Source organism: Rhea pennata, chromosome 27 (genome assembly GCF_028389875.1).
Source record: "Rhea pennata isolate bPtePen1 chromosome 27, bPtePen1.pri, whole genome shotgun sequence".
NCBI classification, from domain to species: Eukaryota; Metazoa; Chordata; class Aves; order Rheiformes; family Rheidae; genus Rhea; species Rhea pennata.
In genome coordinates this window covers 1,187,514-1,205,657 of record NC_084689.1, presented here as the reverse complement: position 1 = coordinate 1,205,657, position 18,144 = coordinate 1,187,514, and the positions used below count along the sequence as shown (strand labels likewise).

The 18,144-nt window shown below is 45.8% G+C and overlaps 1 protein-coding gene across 5 annotated transcripts in view; it reads right to left on the bottom strand.

Moving 5' to 3' along the window:
- The window catches only part of GNG7 (G protein subunit gamma 7), a 79,409-nt gene extending 63,461 nt beyond the window's left edge, over positions 1-15,948 (bottom strand). The window contains exons 1-3 of one of the 5 annotated variants that reach the window (XM_062596010.1): positions 15,782-15,945; positions 2,129-2,198; positions 1,491-1,571 (exon numbers count right to left, since the gene is read on the bottom strand). The gene's annotated coding sequence lies outside the window, so the exon portion shown is untranslated. Of the gene's footprint in view, positions 1-1,490; positions 1,572-2,128; positions 2,199-11,045; positions 11,133-15,781 lie in introns of all 5 variants that reach the window. The other 4 variants (XM_062596013.1, XM_062596011.1, XM_062596014.1 and 1 more) reach the window with 4 other exon arrangements.
- Between the last annotated feature and the right edge of the window lie 2,196 nt (positions 15,949-18,144).

Below are 18,144 nucleotides of genomic sequence, written 5' to 3'. Positions count from 1 at the left end.
GTCAGCCATCAATCACATATTATTTGTCATACGCTGACAACAATGATGCTGTGAAGGCAAGAAAGTAGTCACATACATGCATTATATTTTTCTAAAGATGTAAGACTGCAATATAGAAGCTACAACAAAAGAAACTAGAGAAAAATAGCCTGAACAACTCATGGAAGCCAAAGAAAAAGAATGACAAAGATAAATTTAACTAAAGAAAAGGAAGAGGAAGGCATATCTACAGTATTTCTTCTTTGTTCCTCCCCACAACGATCAAATTAAAAAACCCACACGCTTAAATTAAGTACAAGCTAAAGGGGAGTTAGAAATACAGTCATTCAGAATCACTATTTAGGTTAGGAAAATTGCTGCATTTTATTCCTTTGTCAAGTGACAGATAACAAAAATCTGCAAAAGAAAATGAGAAGTTTGGATACATCTCATAAACGAGCCACAAGACAACAGAGGAAATCTTAGGTACAGATTTACCAGGAAGGACCTAAGGAGCTCTGGTCCCATAAACGCCATCCAGCAGGGCACGCATGGCGAACAGCAGGATACAAATGTGGCTGTGCAGTGATCCCAACCCTTTTGCCCACGTCCTCATCACAGATACAGCCAGCTACAACGCATATCCATCAAGATACAAAGCCCACCAAGTTTTAGATGCCAATGGCGATTTTTTATTGTTTTTAAACAACTGGATACACAAGTTAGTTCTCACATTTTAAAGAGCATAAAAATCAGAACTTTATTGAGGAGGAAGAAGAAGTGCCCAGGATCCAGTTACAGATCTGTGACTAATAAATATATGCTCACAAACTTTCAAAATGTTTAATTTATGCATTTGAAAACCCCTCTGACAAAATCCTGGCACCATGAAGGCAGGCAAGATTTGTCATTGACCTAAATGCAACTAGGATTTTATCCTTATGTTTACATTGCATTGTGTCTAGAGCTTCAGAAGTTATTATGAAGTATTTAATTCATGGTGGCAGACAATTACCTCAGCATTTCCAACACAACAAGGCAGCCCCTGGAAACAGAAGGCTACCAAGACTTCTCCAGGGCTACAGCAATAGATGAAACCCTCTCTAGCTATTCGGAGAAGATCTGATTCATGCTGGAACATTTAATGAAGGCAAGCACAAAAGGAATATGGAATACTAAGATTATTTTAGGTAGGGAACAAGCTGCAAGCTTCTGCAAACTTAGGTTTCTTTTAAGCTGTGATAAAAACAGGCCACTGGTAACAAAGGCTGGTGCTGCAATAGGCCACAGGGTAGTAATACTACTGCTTCTGGTGCTCTGGCCTGTTTTCATGGCAACAGTACTAAAACAGATGCTGTAAGCTCTATGAGGGCAAGTAGCTGCATAGCTTGTTTCTAGAGGGAACTGTTTAATGTCTAATCATTAACAGTAAAAAACACCCTAGATAAAAGTCAACTAGTGATATACTAAAGCAATGATGCATTTCAAGTCAGCAGAGTCATTACAGTCACCAGGAAGCGCGGGATGTTTGCTTGTTCCTGTTATGGCTCTACCATGTTTCCCCTGCAGAGAGGACAGCTTCTCAGGAAACACTATAAATAAGAATTAGAAATAGTCATCTATTCGCTCTTCATACCCCTCCAATTCAAATAACAAGAAGGTTCACTGTAGCACACTGAAGGCAGCAAGATCAGGCATGCTCACACAAATTAGTGCATTTTAAGCTGCTACTGCCCTTAAAGATGAGAAGCAGCAACTGACTGCCTTGTGAGCTCGCATGCCACAATGACTGCTGGTTTCTGTAGTCGGAAAGGTACAGACTTCTGAAATGCACCAACCTGATTACTTACCTTGTAAGCTTCCAAGGGCAAAATAACCCCCAACCCCAGAGTGCACGTGTATGACCCCATTCTGTGATAAAGCAGCACACTCAGGAATCTCATAAAAGCCTGGTCTGAAAGAAGTACCAGATAGAAATACAGGTGTATTAACCATCCACTGCATGCACAGCATGTCTGCCATACGGAGCACTGATGCCAGATGTCTCGTGCTGCACACCTGGCTGAGGATGTGTAAGGGCTCTAACATATGCTAGGCCATCGTGGTGTGCACGCTGTGTCCCAGCTGTGCATGCACGCTGGTCTTTTACCTGGAACTTCTGAGCATCAGACACTTCGCTTGGATTGATGTGGCTCTGACCAGGCTGTCACCAGGCAACACTAAGGGGACAAGCAAAAGGTCAAGTCCTCTTACCCCTCCAGGAAATACACTGCATTAAGACATTTGCTAGACCAACTCCAGTACAGCCTATGAGGTATCAATACTCATCAGCCAGCGTACTGTAATAGAAAAGCACTTGTTCCCTTTCACGTCAACTCTGGATTAAAATCCACAGACAACAGTTGAGCACCAAACCCCTGGGCTGCTGAAAAGACATGAAGTTGCCATGTCCTTCTAAACATCTCAGTCTAGGAGGAGGTGCCTGCCTCAAGCCTCTCTACTGCTGAAGTCCCCAAAGCTGCAACTGTTAAGTGAGTACAGGGGAGGTTACTGCAGCTGGAGGCTGCAGAGTTGAGACATGAAACAAAACAAAACTCAACCAGCCAAATTTTAAGTTGGTATCAATTATTCTTTGCTGCTCAAAAAACGTGGAAGACTCCATAAACAAGCATGGAGAGAGCCTACATTAGAAGTGCCATCTGCATCATCCTCACTGAAGTCTTCCTCTTGAATACCTTTATCATTTCACACACAAACACACAGAACAGTTCAAATAGTCATAGTATTCAAAGGCAGGCTCTAAACAAATTAATGTAAAAAGAGTCCAAAAAAACTAATAAAAAGACAGCAGCACATCAACCACCATATCTGAGTTCACTTCCTGAAGCTAAAACACTGTTCTATCCATTACACAATAAACTATGGCCCTCTATTCAGCTATAAATGTGGTGATGTCTGCCAGAAGATGCCTCCAAACATCTTCCACCAACCATACAGTACTTGCTGTCTTTTCATGAGTGCAGTGACAAAAGCCTATGCAACACGGCATAGCGCAGCATTATCTCTTCCCAGCTGAATGCAACAGCAGACAATAAAACAGCAATGCTTTAACACATTTCAAGCATTCCAGTTGTTCCACATTCTGAAATATTACTAAAACTATTTAGGATTATTAGATGACACCACAGCAAAATATATGTTGTTCATTGGTCTTAACAGAGCTGTTTACCACCACTTAATCTCCAATCCTTTATTTATAGCAAAACTACTCAGATAACAGAGATCTACGCTGTGCTTGAGAGCTTCACAAAAACAAGGTTTTTTAAACATATATTTTTTAAAATACATACTTAGAAAGTATTTAGAATAATACTTTGCCCTTTTATAGTATCTTTTACTAAAAGCTCTCAAAAGCTTAAGAAGCAATAGTTGCTTCCCAACTAATCTGATGTTGAGAAATCTCAACTGCCTCATTAAAACCATGTTGGTGCTCCTAAAAATCCACGATCAGAGACTTAGGAAGCTCTTGAAATCTGTTGTTCCACAGACAGAATATTAACAGGGTTCTGTCTCAGCCCTGTATCGCACCAGGAACATCACCTGCTCCACCCGCAGATGCGATGTAAAGCCAGAAGCACACGGAGCTATGGTCCCTACAAGCCTGCTGAGCACGTTGCAGAACAAGTTGTTCCCTGACCACTGGAACTAGCGGAGACTCTCTGAAGGTAAGTCCCCCATGACCGACTGCTTCTGGCTTTTAAGGAGGCAGGAGCCCATGCGAAGCTTTTTGCAGTGCTGAAACGCTACAAATGGTTCATGACACACAGGAGAGACTGGACACGGAGTCCAGGCTGACTTTGGGCAATTTGATTTCCACTCTACTCTTAGCATCTCTCTGGAATAGCTTGGTAGTAATCACTGACACTGGCTAATAAAGCTGGAATTATACTTACATAAAAATTGAAGGAGGAGTCACTATTGGCAGAAAACTGAAAGAGCTTTCAAATGCCAGAGGAAGTCTAGTCTTAATGAGATCTGTTTCTGTGTCAGGTATCAGAGAAAGCAAACTAATAAAAATGGATTAGAGCTGACTCTTCTGTAAATCTAGTTGTGCAAAGAAACAAGCAAATTCACATTCATGATGGGTTACTTGTCAGCTATCAGCGCAAGGGCAAAAGCCAGGTCACAAATTTATAAGCTCTCACTTATGGTCCATTCTTTTCTAGCAAATTTATCTGTTAAACAGCTCACAAAACCTTGAAAGAGTACTTGGAGACAAGTCTGCCAACAAACATTCTCTTCCCTGCATTCTTTATAATACTTATTTCCTATGGTCTAACAGAAAGAATTAGGGACAAGTATTACATCACATAGTATGTTCTCCTACTCCTTAACTTTCTGCTCTGACAACTAGATCCACAACAAACCTCTAAATCAGGATGCCACAGTACAAATCCTTATGTTGAAAGAAAAGCGTTAGAGTCAAGAGCAACAGCAGTCTATTTTCATTATCCTTTAATTTTCTTAGACTATGAGAGATTATCAAATTAAAAGCCATTTTCAGTAGCAATGTTTAATTTTCTTTATGTAACTATACAAGCCCAAAGACTGAATGCCTAGGGTGTGAAAGCAGAAAACCATTTTTAGAATGGAATTCTAAAATTTATGAATGCCTAGTGCTACCAATAGTTGGAAAAGGAAATAGCATGTTAGCATATAAACAAGCTGAAGTGTTATCCGATGTAAATTCCCATTCTTTCAAACCCAAGAAACATGACCATATAATTCCTACCAAGCAAGTATTCAACAAGAGACAGACAAACAGAGGCCTTATATGGGACAGACATTTTGCAGTAGCAAAAAATGCTCAATTTGATGCTTGCACGCACTTTCAAAGATGCCAGTAGCATTTAGATAACGTATCAACAGAACCTAATCATATTACTCTGACTGGCAGTCCCAAACTCCCAGCTACCAGGCACTAGTACTTATGTTAGCTGGATACAAGCAGTCCAGGCAAGAATTTGAACCTGGAATTACAACATATCACAGCAGCATACACATGAAAAAATATGAAGTAAGGCTTTATTTATGCAGTGGACAACACTTTCAAGGATGACATTACTAAATCAAGGGAAAACGGTTAAATGCACAAAGCTAGCAAATTCAGGAAGTTCTTTCACGAAAAAGAATTGCACTAGAGATTCTTCGGCTTCTTGGACTTGGTAACTACAGAAATAAATTTCTGTGCAAGGAAGAACTTTGAACCTGAAATACCTCACGCACATTCACCAGGATTTCCATGGTTAAAAATCCAGAAAGGCACTGAATTTTAATACCTTTACCAGTCGTAACCCTTCTGCAGGGCCTGAAGCCTCACCTTCATCTCAGATTGTTGCAAGTGTTAACAAATTTCCTACACACCACTGGTAGTTAGTTTTGTTAAGCTTGAAACAAAATTTCCTGTCCCTCAACCAATTTTTCCCACATTCTCTTCCTGATCATCATGGAGACTTTCTAATCTTTCTAAAGCTAACACAATTTCCCTCTGAAAATTTGGTAATAGCATGCTTATCACAATGGTAAATGAAAGCACGAGTCTTGCCTGCAGACGGATCATATTTCACCTACAAAACAACAGCATATACGATATTATCCGAACAGTCTCTGCCAGCTGTTATTTACTGAAGAGAGTAGGAAGTGGTTACTCTCTCAAGCTACAGCTAAGCCACAGCAACTTTTAATTTTTTTTAAAAAATGCAGTAAGAAAGGAGCACAGTAGAAGAGTGCACAAAAGAGATGCACACAATACATCTCCTCTGTTAGTTGACAACCCTCTTCTATTTCAGGAATGCTCATCTGCAGGTGGAATTGGATTTATGTTCCCATGACTGACAACACAACTCACTCAGCTATGCTCCATCCTGGCCTATGGCAGCTGCTGCTATTTTGAGCATTGTATCTCTCCAGCACTGCCAAACAGTATTATACCAAGGTGAGAAATATTTCCAGATAGCACCAGAATAGCATTTTTCACACTTTTTAAAAAATGGTGGATTTCTAAGAAGTTTTGCAACAGAGATGCAGAATTCTCTCTTGCAAAGCTAGGGTCTGCTTATATCAATATGCTTTTCTTAGAAGTAGCCCAAGGGACTGCAGAGACTATTGCAACAAAATTAGAGTCACTGTCCTGTAGCCCACTCACTTCCCCACTGGAACGGGCCAAATATTCTTTCACATCATTCACTATCACAAAGATACTCTCCACCAGCAAGAAGGAAAGCATCTATTCCCTCTATCCTGACAAGAGACTTGCCTTTTATTGAGAGCATCACCTACTTCAAAATGAGATGAGAAGAGCTCACGTCATTGCAAAAGACTCATAATCAGGTCCTTCAAAATTCACAGCTATAGCCCTTCTGTCCTGGATCTGCCTTGTCCCCAGAAATACCCCAAAAACCCAAAGATTTAATATTAAGATTCACGAAGAAACATAAGTACTCATAAAATGACATGTTCTGCATTTAACAATGCTTTCTAATTTTCACAAATATATAGCAATGTTGATAAATAACATTTTTTTTTTTTAAGAATGCTTAAAAAAATTTAGGAGTTCGTTGCTCCTTAGGAGCCTCTAGAAGGTGTCGTCTTAGATCCCTAGAAAGAAAAGCTGAGGGTGGGATAATAAGGCAAAGAACGTTAACCATCTAATTAGTAATCAGAGAAAGAATTTTTCGATCAGTCAGAAGCACTGCTTTTAAGCCTAATATTGACCGACAGAAGCACCACAATTTAGGCAAATTCTTCTCAGTTTGATCACCGAGAAGTCCATAATATCGAGCACCTTTAACTGCCACAAAAAGCAAGCCCTGGAAGGCAAAGGGCTAACCCGGACAGGCTGCCACAAGGTCTGAAATCAGAGCAGTCCGCTCAGCGCCTTCGCGGCACAAGCAGTGCTAGCTGAAAGACTGCACACTACAGCTCGCATGATTCGACTTCCATCACAATTAGCCACAAAAGCTGCACCAGGTCAGCAATTGTTTCAGCTTTCAGAAGCTTGTATCCTCCCCTGTGCCCATAACGAACAATACCTAGACAAATTAAATTCTAGTCAAGTAGTCAGCAGCTGCAGCTCATATGCACACAATTTTTTAACTAATATTCTGGAGCAAGCAATTCAGTTTATGGAGGACAAGGAAGGGCTTGTGCCCCACAGGGCTGTTAGAAAATAATTACTTCTCTAAACCCACAGGCTACTCTTCCAAAGTAGGTGTGCCCCATGACTAATATCTGGCAACCAACCAGTTCCATCTGCATTTGTATGCTGCAAGCATAGAGCTACTGCTGTCATTTGCAACAGCCCCTGTTATATCTATACTAACAAATGCAAAAATCTTCTTTCAGCAGTGTCCTACGTTTAAAATCCTGCCTATATTTCCATTCTGTTGATGTCTTTACAAAGGGTTATCAGCTATTTAGCACATACAGTAATAGATCAATCTTTAAAGAAAATTCTGTAACCTCAACTAGTTTTTGCAAAGGACCATAATGCCACATATTTAAGTACTGACAAATGAATTAAGCATTGCACCTCTGCAGTGTAAATCAGCAAAAAATATAGGTTTTTTTTTCCTTTTCCCAGAAAGATATTTACAGCAAGTCCCTTCAGAACGCAGGCAGGATTTACGCTTTAACACACACAGACTAGACTGCAGACTCACCAAAATGGAATAAAAAAAATTCACCCTTTTCTCTTGCAGCTCTTTCTGTGGACATACTTTCTACAGCTTTCTTCCAACCACAACCAGCATTACAGCACTGAGAAACGTATGAATACATTCAAATAAGCAGGGTACACACAGTACAACCTGAAGGACAGATTTTTGAGATGAACATAGGAGCTCTAGAAGGCAAACTCAACTTAGTGAAATGGGCTGCAGGAGAAACCTGGAGATAAAGCTATCAATATGTTCACAATACTGAATGTTCCTGAAAAATGTTTTGAACATCAAATTGTTTCCCAGAAGACTAGTATACTACTTTGCACAGTCCTATCTTAAATTAAACATAGCTGATCCAAACTAACAGAGTTCAGAGATCTACTGATGGATATGCATTCAAATTTTGAAAAATAAGTAGTCCTGGAAAACATTTCTAGGCAAAGCAGCACAGTTATAAATTGGAAGTGAAGACGACGACATGATCAGATATGCTGCATTCCTCTTTGACAGATTCTTTCTTATAGTGACAACAGTCTATAAACAATCTCCAGCTCCTGCAAGTAACAACAATCCCTTTTCCCTACCTTAAATCACTTTTCTGATCAGTATCTAATTCCATCGTACCTACAATTACCTTTACCTTACTTAAGACAGTGACGAGGACACAAGGTGAACTGTCCTTAGCTGACAGATTTCCTTTGTTCCTTTACTGCTGTTTCCAGGGGCAGAAACAATCCCATCTTTTCCCCACAGTTATGAGCCTACCACAAGAAAGCTGCAAAATTAGACTTAGGGATTCCCTGAGCAACATGGGGGAGGGAAAAAAAAAAAAAAAAGCTTAAAGACTTAAATTTCCAGGTTTACAGAGTTTCCTCTCCAAACTTCATTCCATTCCAAGTCTTACAAAAGATTAACCTGCTATCAACTGCTCAACAATATTACTCTATTTTAGTATATTCTTCTAATGCTTGCTTCCTTTTGAAAAACAAAACCTTCAAAAGTTTCATGTAAAGAATAATACTTACGGAATACTTATCTAAACCACAGTTCTAGTCCTTCAGCAGGAAACACACCCAGATTAACACCATCTTTGTCTCAAGATTTAGAAGTCAGTATCTGGCAACGATAGGAAGCCTATAGGTCAAGATGAGCAGCATAATTCTGTACATGATTCAACAACTGGAGTGACAACAATGTTTAATCTGGATTTGCTGGCAACTAAGCCTGCCCGACACTATCGTAACGCAAGTACTCTGCACAGTGCCACCACGGCAGCTCACACCGCTCACAGGTTACAGGAAAATGGTGTGCCAACATTTTGTTCAAGATACACAGTGGATCTCCTGTTACAAGGAGGCTGAAGGAAGGGAGCTGTGATGCTCCTTGAAAAGCAATGCCAATTTCTTTTGATCATTGGAAACTCATTCCCTGGAGCTACCTGCTCAGACACCACACACTCAATTCTACAAGAGCCAGAAGTGGATCCACTTCTAAGACTGCCTTTATGTACATAATTCCAAAATTAGAAGCAGAATGATCATACTTGCCTTAAATAAAGATCTTTCTTAAAAAAACACCCACCCTCTCAGACTGGCCAGGATTTTCATTCTGCTGAAAAAGTTACTATGTAACATTAAATTCACAATATTTGTGTTTGGGAATGTATCATAATTCACAGCAAGTAACTGAAAGGATTTATTGAGTGTAAACACTGATCCTCTGCCAGCAAAAAAGAAGTTACCCTTAAACTGGAGGAAATGAGAATAACCATGTCTACAGCAGGAATAAAACCAACTAAAAGCAATTTCTATAGTACATCTACAAAAAAAAAAAAAAACACTTTCATAGTTCTAGAACTAAAGCAGCAAGAACTGAGCACAAGCTGGGAAAGAGTTAAAACACAGAAAGAACAAAAATGCAGGAGGTCTAAACTGCAAGAGCAGAGGCGGCAGAAATGGACTAAAAGCCTTCAGGGCTCAAAAAAATACCAAACTATTCTATATATTTTAAAATAGATTTATTTTTTTTCTGAAGGGGCTAAGCTGAAAAAAGCCTTTGGAGAACATTAGCAGAATGTCAATCTCAGGGGCCGGCGGTTCCCGCGAGGCTCGCGGCGAGGAGCAGCAGAGGGCTGAGAGCTGCCTGCCTCCCTCCGTGCCACCTGCGCGGGACCAGCAGAGGCAGCAGGAGGAGGAACATCTTTCCCCCATCTCAGGGCCCACAGTCACAACACTGGCTTCCAGCCAGAAAGCCGACAACCAAAAAACCTCTGGTTTTGTCACTGGTACGTTCACATTAGGACAAGTGAGATATCTGAAAAACAAATCTTACATAGTCTATTTGGTAGCTTTTTTCCTTTTCCCATAGAAAGAAAATAAAACCCAGAGTTACCTGAGATTCCTCAGTTTTTACAGCTTCTTAAAATTCCATTAAAAGCAAACAAACAACTAACTACAAGTTCAGAAGCGTTTTCAGTTATATAGAAACAATATAGGTTAGTGTAGTTTAAAATTTTTGTCTGTTACAACCAATGGGGAAAAGAGATGCAACAAATTATGAAAAAGTATAATCCTTAACTAAATTTCCTGTTTCATGTCTCAGCATTAACAGTGTGCCTGAATTTTCCCCCCTTTTTGTTTTTTTATTCTTAAGGTCACAGCTAATTCTCATTCAATCATTTAAGAAAATCTAAACCAAAACTACTGGAGATATCAAGTGTATTTGAGTTTGAAAAAATCAGTTGAATTCATAGCTCACTGCCAAGAAAAAAATCCTGCTTCTATACCCCTTAAAACAAAGTCCAAGATTAATCACACTTCACCTTAGGAACTGCTTCAGTCCCACAACAGTCACTTGCATTGACTAGCATGTGCACTGAGAATTAACTTGTATTATCATAGTCAGTCTTTTCAAACAGATCTGTTGTCATGACCACATTTAATTGTTTTTTAAATTAGTTTGTGGGTTTTCAGGTATTTTGGAGGAGCAGCAGCAGGAAGAGCAGCAGCAGAAAAAGACAAAAAGCAGTCAGCACAATCATGCAATATAGGTAACATTTAAAAGCGATTATCAAGCTGGTAGGCTCCTGGGGATAAAAAATTCACAGGCTAGAAATTTAAGACTCTTGTAAGTAACTTTCACTTTCACAAGCAGTGTTTAAAAGGAAAACATGGTTGTGTTGCACAATAGTCCATTTGTTCTGGTATTTCAATGAAGGCCTTTCAGCAGAATGAAGCAGAAAAGAGTAGATGATAACAGCGAATTCTTGTATGCGATAGCAGTAAAATACATACGGCCAGAGCTGATACTCAGGGATAGAACAGTATAATCTGAAACACACTGCACCTCTGCTAGATGTGTACAGGGCCCACTGAAGCCAGATGCTCCCTGCAGGTATCCAGAAGAAAAGTCTGGCCCTTTGAATTCTGCACACTGCAAAAGTTTCAGCAATTTATTTTTAAATGCAAACTGAACAGATAAATATATGATAAATTAATTAAAGCACACACAATTCTCTTCAGCTTTCTTGTTTTTCCCTTATTATTACATGGTCAGACCACACAGCAAGAAGGAACCATATTTACATTTTCCTTTAGTTTTGTTCCCTTCTCATTTTAATTTCCTCTGATTTTTTGCACATCAAAATAGGAAATCCATAAAGGAAAGTGATACTATATCACATCACTTTGGCAACAGGCCAAAGAACTAACCAGCACACAAAACTGCCAAAAAACAAACCAGATACTGTAACTTAGAAATTCTTACTTTCCCTATATTCCCACTATATGTACAGGATCCCATCGAAATGGGAAGATTCTTGGTCCATGGCTGAACAGATTAAACAATTTGAATGATATTTGAGCAATTAGAGAGAGCTCTCCACTTCAAAGCTCAATTACCAGATCTTCATATCTCAATTCCTTTGATTTCTTATAAAGATGGAGAAACCAATACTTGATCTATCAACCACCCAGTGCAAGCCACCCTGTAGCTATAGCCTGCAGGTAAGACTGTAATGAGGTAGAGCTTTTTCAATGCATTTTATCTTTGAGATCTCAATACCTTACTTCAAACCCTATCAGAGGTCTCATACCAGCATTATGTTGGTAGAGTGACAGCATTTTATGAAACCCATTTCTCCTCTTGCTCCACCTCCTCATGCTAGAAGCCCCTAACAATTACAAACTGTTACTCTGCTCTTTATGTAATCATCATTTTTGGGTCATCCTCCCCCACAGCCTTCCCATTTCCCCAGCAAAAAACAGCAAGATTATCATCCCTCTCGTCAGCTTTGCTCATACCACAGTGTCCAGAAGAGAAGCAACAAAACTCTTTTAAGTTCTGTTCCATACTAGGGTCTGCAAACTCAAGAAGACAGACCTACACGATCTTTTAAATGCGAGCTAATCGTCATAGCTGAAAGGGTACGAAGGTATTTTTAAATGACAGCTTAAGTTCTGCTGTTTACCACCTCCTCTCAAACACATCAGAGAAAACTTCCCACTAGTTGCTGGTGAGTGGACAGGCGGCTATTTCAAGACCGATACAAAACAGGCTATTCTAATGACAACTAGTTAGGCTCTGGCAGTTGGCCAGCACCAAGGCTCAGCAGACTAACTGCTGTGCCAACAGGACAACTTTTGGCAGGAAGAGCCATGATTCCTCCTATTACTGAAAGCGACAAGTTCTGTTACGCTACTCTCCCATTAGGGAGCAGAGGTCTGTGTTTACCAGCAATGAAAGAGATTGGCGTTTTCTGAAGGCCAGAGTGTCCAGCTCTTCTGGAGCAGAGTCCAAGGCCTAGTAGCAGGACCATAGGTCCGGAAGCCAGGGACTCACCTCACTTCCAACGCTTGCCTCGTTATGCTAAATAGCTAAGTTATTTCAGGACACAACAACCTCGCAGCACGCGAGGTAGGGCAGTACAATTATCGCCATTTTGCAGATAAGGAAATAAGGCAGGAAGGCAGAAGTTAGGCCAGTCACAGGGGAAGTTTGTTGAGCAGAGAACAAACCTAAGCTTCTCAAGTCAAAAGTGCCTGTCCTGGACACCAAACTACTCTTCTTGCTTGATTTAACAAAGAAAAATCAGCCTCCCAGTATGTTCCCATTCCTCTACTTTTAAAGAGGAGTAACGCCTTCCTAAGATAACTTTAGATGTCAAAAAGCACAAATTACTCTAAGTAATAGTGGTTAAATATTATATCCAGAGATAAGAGAGAGACAGAAGAAAACTGGTAGGCACATTTAAACGTGCCTCCTATGTAAATCACTAAAGTCCACAACAATACTTCAACCACACAAAAGAGCTATTTCCATTTGGCTTACAGCTACAGATGGCAGAAGAAAAACCTTTCAGACAATAAGCTCTATTTGAATGTATTGGTCCAGCTTTTTTGGTGTATTGTCGCCCATTATAGCTGTAACTGGAATATGTTAAACAATGCTATATAGCCAGACAGCATTTATGTGCTTTATGATCATGCAGCTGATTTAGGACCCAAACGAGCAAAGATCAACTCATCTGCCTGAATGCAATGGGATGTCCCACAGAGCATAAAGTTAAAGACACGCAACATCATCATGGGATGAAGGCCCTATTTCAATAATACAAAATTTTAGAATCAAGTAGGCTCTGAAAAGCAGTATGTTAAGAAAACCAACCAATTACCTAAAAGACCTCGAGCTTACTTACAGACTTAGACTAAATATCAAGTTACTGACTTCTGTGGTCTACCACAAGTCAGCTTTTCTACTGGTAACAATCACCACAGTTGCATTTGTCCGGGTCAGTTTTACAAGAAGCCCACAGCTATAAACAAACCTGAAGCAGTCAGTTTTACCAAAAACCCCAAAACCATTTGAGACAATTCAGTACTTTAAAAGCCACGATAACTTTTTTGCCTCATTTATGAACAGTAGGGCAGAACATACAGCAGAATACAGTTCTACCACTATCCATTTGTTTTTTATTTAAGGTCACATCTGAGAGCAATTGCCCACCACAGCGGTAAATCCTAATAACCTATCCCATTTATCTGCTCCAGCATTGGCAAGAAAACTAGTTGAAGAGGAAATCAGTTACCATCCTTAGTTCCCAGATGTGCCAACATAAACCCCTTTGGTCCCTACTCACCTACATGCACATACACTCTTCTCTCTTAGCCTCCTAACAAAAAATTTGCCATTATCTAGCTTTTCATTCCATACACTTCTATTTAGAAATAAGAAAAGGAGACATTTCCCTCTTTGTCTGCAGCACTTACCTCTTTACCTCTGCCTCAGTAATACAGAAAATCCAGACACTGCCACCACCCCTCCTTTATACAAATCTGTGCATTACAACTCACTAATGCCTCCAAAACACTGCCCAGAACAACAGGCAAGCTACCATTACTATCTATCACCAGTCATCAACTCCACTGGCTATCTTTCTCTCCTTTCCACAACCGTCTTATATCAACCTACCATTAACTCATACACAGAAAAAGCAGGTAAATCTTGTTGATAGTATTATGCCTTCTGACAAGCTTCCCAACCTCCTCCTACACCTTGAAAGAGGGTTTAGACCCATCACCCCTAAGCAACCTCTCATCAGCGACAATTTCCCCCTCTCACCCATCTGTGTAACAGCTCCAGGTCCCTGCGCTGCCCCAGCCACACGCCCACAGTGCCACACTGGCCCCCACCTTCGTCTACCCAGCACCCTCCCATTACAGGGCATCCAACGACCTCAAGGAATTTGCCCTTTTTCCCCCAGCTCACCCCATCAATACAACACAGCCCCTCTGCACCCACATCCTCCTCATCTCGCCTCCCAGCACAGCAACCATACCCCTGACCCACCAGCGCTTTGAGACCCCCCCCCCCGCCATTACAGCAGATGCTCTTTAAGCTTCCCACTCCAACCTTCACCACCAGCTCCAGCACTCCCAGGACCCTCCTCCCCAGCCCAGGGGCCCCTTCACCCCATCCCAGCCCCCCCCGACTTGCCCAGGGGTTCCCTCACCCCCAGCCCTATACCCCAGGACCTGCCTCAGCCCTTCACCTCTGGCATGCACACACACACCTGATGTGCCCAGGCAGTCCCTCCTCACCGACTGACTACCCCACAGGGCTCCCAACACCCCCAGGACCCCCCAAACCCCTTACCTCCCGTCCCAACACCTCCAGGCTCCCCTAAACCCTTTGTCTCCTGCCCCAGCACCCCCAGGGCCCCTCTAAACCCTTCATCACCTGCCTCCAGACTCCCAGGATCCCCTAAACCCTTTGCCTCCTGCCCCAAGACCCCTAGAGCCCCTCTAAACCCCTCACCTCCAGTGCCAACATCTCCAGGCTCCCTCCAAACCCTTCACTGTCTGCCCAACACCCCCAGGGCCCCCCTAACCCCTTTGTCTTCTGCACCAGCACCCACAGGGCTCACCCAAACCCTTCACCGTCTGCCCAACACGCCCAGGGCCCCCCTAACCCCTTTGTCTTCTGCACCAGCACCCACAGGGCTCACCCAAACCCTTCACCTCCTGCCCCAACACCCCCAGGACTCCCCCAAACCCTTCACCTCCTGCCCCAACACCCCCAGGACTCCCCCAAACCCTTCACCTCCTGCCCCAACACCCCCAGGACTCCCCCAAACCCTTCACCTCCTGCCCCAACACCCCCAGGACTCCCCCAAACCCTTCACCTCCTGCCCCAGCACCCCCAGGGCTCCCCCAAACCCTTCACCTCCTGCCCCAAAGCCTGCTTTGGCCCCAATCCGCCCAGGGGCTCTTGCACCCCCAGGCCCTTTACCTACACCCTTGGACCCCCCCTTGGCCCTCAGGGCCCCCCGTGGCCCCTAGCACCCCCGGGGCCCCCCAACGCCTTCACCCCGGCCCCAGAGCCCCCCTCCGAGGCTCCCCCCGCCCTGAGCCCCGCCAGAGCCTCCCGCCCCGCCCGGGCCGCGAGGGGCCCCGGGCAGGGCCGAGCCGAGCCGGGCCGGGGGCTCCGCCAGGCCGCGGCCTGCGCCGGGCTTCCCCGCCCGCTCCCCGGGGCTGGCCGGCGGGCCGCGCCCCCTCCCCGCCGCGGGGCAGGCGGCTCCTCACCGGTGTCGGCGGGGCCGGGGCACCGCGGGGCGGAGGGGCCGGGTCGGGCCGGGCCGGGCCGAGCCGGGAGAGGGGGAGAGAACCCGCCGCCGCCGCCGCCTCAGACACCAGCCTCTGCCGCGCAACGCACCGTGCTGCGAGCCCCGGCCGGGCACGGGCAGCGCTGGCGGCCGGAACGCCCCGCCCCGCCGCCTGAGTGACAGCGGCGGCCGGCCAATCGGCGCGGGCTTCGCGGGAGACACGAAGAGAGGCCCGGAGGGGGGGGCGGGACTAGATGGAGCCGCCACGTTCGGTTGCGCCAGCGAAGCTGGAGTTGGGGGGTGGCGAGGGGGAGAGGGCGGCTGTGGAGCGGCGGCGGCGACAGCCAATCGGAGCGCAGCGTGGGGGCGGGGATATGCAAACGTAACATTAATATTAATGAGCGGCGCGCCGCGGGGAAGGGGGGCGCGCTCCCCGGTGGCACGTGGCGCCCGGGGCACGAGGACCCGACCCGGGCCCGGACCCCCTGCAGCCCGGCTGGGCCGTGGCGTGGGACGAGCCCACGGTGGGGGCATCTTCCTGCCTTACAGCCCCTGGTCCTGCCCTCCTGGGCCCCGTGAATCTCCCAGTTGTGTCCTCCTGGGCCTCCCGCAGCCCTGTCAGCCCCCCCCGTCCCTGTCACCTAGTGGAGCTGTGGGCCCCTAGAAAGCAGAGGGGACGCTGTGAAGGGCCGGGCTGAGCCCCCGGCTCTGCTGACCCTGGCACCGTGCACCGTAGGTGGCACAAGGAGCATGGTGCGTGGCGCACGGTGCTTGGTGCATGACACACAGCGCGTGGAGCACGGAGCAGGCTCAGCTCCGGCTGTGACCCAGACTCCAGTCAGCGCTGGCAGTGCGGGGTGGCACTCCCTGTGCAAACCCTGGCTTGGGAACCCGTCTCGTCCAAGCACAGCCGCAGCCCAGGAGATGTGCACTTAGTTTCACCCTCTTTTCCCCATCAGCGGCTTCTTCCTGAAGTCCATCTAGGGATCACCCGAAGGGCTGCATTGAAGGTTGGCCCGCGGCCAGCTGGGGAAAGGAAGGACTGCAGGACACAGCTCCTTAATGACGTTTTGTCTGAGTCACTGATTTCTTCAGACCTCTCAACTCCTCTTTCCTGTCCAGCCCCTCCTTCCCTAAGGGAGGGCAGAGCCTCACTCCAGCCTGGAAATCCCCTCTCCACCGGGAGCTGCCTCCAACTGGGAATGCCGCTGGTGTGAGCCGGCAGAGCCACAGTCCGGGGCTGTGGGGATCCTGGAGCCTCTGCAGGGCCTTGGGGTCCTCCCCGACCGCAGCTCCATCCTGAAACCTGCTGTTAACGATCAGCCACCGGGGCTGGGAAAGCCGCCAGCGCCTCCGCCGTCACCTCGGGAGCGCATGGCTCCGGGACGCGGGAGCACCGGGCCCCCAGCGCCGCCGGCTCGCTCGCGGCCACAGCCCACGTCGCCCGTGCTCAGCCTCGGCAGAGCCTCTCTTTTTGCAAAGGGAGGAGCCAGGGGAAAATCCCAGCGTGCGAGTCATGCTCTGCTGTGCCTGGGGGAGCCGGGAATGGCAGTCACCGGCTCCCCGGCACGGCCGTGAATGGAGGCTCTGATTGTCCCCAGCTGCGGCCGCGGGGAATGGGCCATGGGGACGGCGATGGCTGCGCTGGCAGCTGTGTCGCCAGCTGGGGGGACGCGTCTCGGTCCCCCGCCCGCGCGAGCCTGCAGCAGCCCCTGCAACTCCCCTGGCAGCTCCATTCCTGGCAGCACTTCCCGGTGGATCCCCCCGCCAGGCGGGTACATGCTTGGCCTCAGCAGGCCCCCACCAGTTTGGACCAGTTACAAATCCCGTCCAGCACGACACGAAACCCCAGCTCCCGCCAGCTCCCTCCACTCTGGAGCAGACCTGGCTACACTGCTGGGAGTCAATAGGCCTTTGCAGGCTGCAGCTCTGTGTCATGTTCGGGATGAAAAAAATAATAATCCTGTTAGTGGGAAGAAGGCTGATTTTTCCCTAATCCCGTTTGGTCCCATATGCCCTCGCCTGCGGTGTTATAAGCCGCTTTAGCCGCGGCCGAGTTTCCGCCAGTTACATGCTGCTGTCAGAGTGCAAGGGCAGCCGTGGCCGGGGAGGGAGCCGGCCCACGGCACCGGCTCATCCCACCACTCCGGCTCCGGAGGACAGTGGCTCCCACCTCCCCGTTTATTCCAGTCTGCTCCTTGCAGGCAATTCAGGAATGAATTTGCTGCCTGGGAAAGTGCTGGTTCCTCTGCAAAAAACGCTGCCATACCAGCCGCAGCCCGGCTCTGCTCTTCTGCTGCTCTAATCTCCCGCTGAATTAGCTCACCAAGGAAACAGGCAACA